At 32.7% G+C, this 3936-nt stretch overlaps 1 long non-coding RNA gene across 1 annotated transcript; it reads left to right on the forward strand.

Moving 5' to 3' along the window:
* The first annotated feature begins 386 nt into the window (after nucleotides 1–386).
* Nucleotides 387–776, forward strand: LOC113736060 (uncharacterized). The gene is made up of 2 exons (XR_003459579.2): nucleotides 387–457; nucleotides 571–776. It is a non-coding gene; the product is annotated as an uncharacterized lncRNA (long non-coding RNA).
* The last annotated feature ends 3160 nt before the right edge of the window (nucleotides 777–3936 follow it).

Raw genomic sequence — 3936 nt, forward strand, 5'->3', positions numbered from 1 at the left:
ACCTTCAGATTCATCTTATAGATAATTCTTACAGGATGGCATTTTGGGGAATATTATCCCCCAACTACAGCCGACTTTGTGGCCATGGGGATGCTCTTCTTTTTTGCTTGACTTTTATAGATAAATTTGAGTCTTGGTTTTGATTGTCAAAATTCATTTTTTTCCTATTTTATTAGTTTCAGTGTAGCTGAATGTGTTCTTCTAAACTTTTAATACAAATTTAGCCCCATTTTAAATATGATTACGACATGTTTTGATCCTTTCGATATTACTCTAATGACTAAAATAAGTTCTTGAGTAATATTTTTCATTCTCTAAACATTCAATGCATTGCTTTTTAGTTTTTTTTTTCTCTTCTTATTTTATGACTGACAACATGGAAAATTTGTAGGATTTGGGTTTTTTTGAATTTCCCTTCTCCAGAATTCAGTTCCTTCTACTTGAAGTTGGCTTGAAGGTAAGATTTTTTTCCCCTTTTGTAACTCTTAAGAAATTTAGTGAATGACTTCTCTTTATGGGGACAACCATTCTACTAAAAGCAATTTGTGTTCTTTGTTCTCTGTTTTACAGATGGCTAGCTGCCATGGAAGCAATCATTCTACTGAAAGCCATTTTTACATTTTCTCCTCTGTTGTACAAATGTTCCTTTTCTTTCAAGTAAAAAATAATATTCTAAGCAGAAGGTGAATAAATGTAATCCCCAAAAATTGGTATCTTCATTGTAAAGGTGTATGAATTTTATACTTTTTAAATGGAAAGGATATTATGTAATTTCATTTAAGAAGGTTCTACCTTTGCTTCTTTATTCTTACTCTTATTGATTAAACATTTACAAATGCAACATAGTATAGGATCTTTTGAACATTTACAGATGCAACATAGACTACATAGTATAGGATATTTTGATTTTCATTGGAGAGATGCTACTGCTAGAAAGCAATAATTTACGCACTTAATATTTTCCACATCTTGCCAGTAAATGTATTTGGCATGCTATGTTTACAACCTGATGACCAATGATGCAAGCAATCCACAAAAGTTTTTCAATTATACCACTGAACTTAATAAAATTTTCAACAAGAATCTCTAATATCGGATTTCTTTTCAGCTAATACTTTAATCCTCTAGCCTAAAAATGCTTTTAAAAGAATTTTACACTTAAAAAGAAAAAATAACAGTATTTAGGTTGGTATTTCAATTAATAAAAATAAAAAAATAATGTTCATATCTAATATTGTTAGGATCAACCATTTCTTCAATTTTAATAGATGGGCGTGAGTTATGGTTAGCACTTTATTACATTATATACATCTACATAAGAATTGTCACTACTTACAATTTAGGTGCTCTGAGCCTCTGAATTATATTTTCTACACAATAGGTTGGGAATTGGTTGTGCTATTGGATTTAGATGAATGATTATTTAGTCTGATGAAAATTTTGAGCCTTTTCAAATGGGTAATTTATTTCTAATTTAGAATAAGAATTAGATACAATTGTGCCCAAGTTTAAAAATAAGAGTGGCAAGAAATTTTTCAATATTTGTTACACAATAGATTGGCACAGCCAGAACCATTCTAGTATATATATAGTGTTAGGTGGGTGACAGGGTGGGAATGGGGTGGAGACATACTCCCCTGTCTCCTACCCCGCCCCATCGACACTCGACCCTAGACTTAGGTGTTCTAGCAGATCAATCAACAAGCTATCATTTTAATCGCTGAGAGTCCTGAAAGGGATATTATGCCTCTAGAGATGAAAATCAAGCTATCTTATGAGCTACGGTATTTTGGACTACAATCACGTGCAAATGCTAACTTTTTACTGAATCAATTGGCATATCAGGATTTTGACAAAAAAAAAAATAAAAATTGGCATATCAGGAGATAACCGAATCGAGGAATGAAATAAAATTGAACGGGCATGGCAATGGATCCAATAGGTGAGGCTTACTAGAAATTGATATAATATTATATCAAAAAAGGAAATTGATATAGTATTGATTGAATACTGATGTCATATGTCACCCATCCATTGCATGATTATCCATTAATGAAAAAAATTCCTAGTTCCTGTCAAACAGGGGTGCAGAATTGGCTCTAGTTACCGTAAGGAAATCAACATGACAAGTCAGAAATTTTAAGTGTAAGGTCTCAAACTCGGGACTTTACATTCTCATCATACTATCCAATTCATCCCTTCGTCTCACAAGTCAAAATTGATTCTCTCCAAAAGGGTGTGGTAGAACATAGGTCAAAATTAGCATAGCAAATTATAATATTGAAAAATTTAATATGCATGCCTTTCGTGTGAATGCAATCAAGTTTCAAGTATGTTTGAAAACCATAAGAATTTACTCAATTGGATGAGCATGCCAATAAGCCACGAATTAACATGCTTGACAATATAGAGATGCTCAAATATCACATATAAACAAATAAACTGTCAACAGAGTTCTCTCTAACCATGATAGCGCTACCAAATTTAATCCCTTGACATCCGAGAGAATTCTAGTCTATGCGTAAGTAGAATCACATTTGTATAGATAGAGTATCACGGAGTTATTTATATGCCAGGCTATAAATGCTTCCTCAGGACCGTAAATTCATAATTGAGAATATTGCGGTATAAAGTCTTTAATATACTTGACAATTTGGTTGAAAATATCAAAATATTTTACATACTAATGAATCAGTCAGGATACCAGATGTAGTCATGTGGGTCACTTTGTGCCTATAAGCATGCTACATTTGTATGATCAGCTTTAATGGAAGGAGCAGAACAATGAAAATATGCAAATTGTGTATCTCAATGTTCTTTATGATTTTGACGTCCATATTATTTGAAGAAGTCGACCCTGTGCTCGGTCCATCCTCAGAAAATAATTGTGAGAAGATAAGCCTAATGTCATTATGTTTTCTATCGATCGAAGGTGTTTAGCAATTCACAGCCTTTAGTCTTGGACTTTGTTTATTTGACTGTCGTAGCTGAAGAGATCCATGGAATGAATGCTTCTGCTAATTTCCATAGATTAATAATATTATCAATTTTTTTGTGGGCATTTAAATTTGTATGCGAATTTTCTGGACTTTTACTTTGAAGTACGTGACTGTAGAACAATTGACAAACACATATCGAATAAAGAAACCAAAACAGTTGAATATACATATAATCACGTTTTTGCTTAGAACTAATTTGTCAACTCTGCATTCTGACAGGTTGTCGAAACCTGTGCAATAATAAAAATCTGCTCAAACTAAAAGTAATTTCTGTAGATAGCGGTAAGTAGGGTCGAATCCACAGGGACTGGGAGTAATTGTTCCTTTTCAAATTCACAGTGACAAGAGGGTGTTTTTATATCAGGGGTGATAATTTAAACAATTCAACTAAAAATAATAAAAATAAAATAGCCAACTAGAAATTAAATAACAAATTACTAAAATCAAATGAGTGATAATTAAGGATCTAGCCAAGGAATAACTTCAGCAATGGTTCACCTAATTGATCATCGATGCAAAGGCAATTCCAATTATTTACCAATAAATAGGTTATAACTGTCAAACAAGCGATGACAGTCAACCCCTCATTATTGTGTCGGTGATTAAGGTACGCTCGTTAATCACTGCTCTAATTGAGAAATAATCTTAGGTACGCCCGTAAGATTTAATTCCCCAATTGCCTTACGTATTAGAGTAGCCCTATTCTAACCAAATAACGCACTACCAGGGTTATTTTAGATTAGCCCGCATATCCCCCTGACACAAACCCAATCATGCCAGTTATCACTATTTTGAGACAATTAAACAATTACGGATTTAACGTCCCAATTGACAATAGATTATCAAATTAACTAATTATCCGGATCCAAGACAATCAATTAATTAAACAATCATAAGCACTGTAACCAGGGAATATGCGAATACCAATAAATAAAAA

The sequence above is a fragment of the Coffea arabica genome, chromosome 3e, assembly GCF_036785885.1.
Source record: "Coffea arabica cultivar ET-39 chromosome 3e, Coffea Arabica ET-39 HiFi, whole genome shotgun sequence".
Classification (NCBI taxonomy): Eukaryota; Viridiplantae; Streptophyta; class Magnoliopsida; order Gentianales; family Rubiaceae; genus Coffea; species Coffea arabica.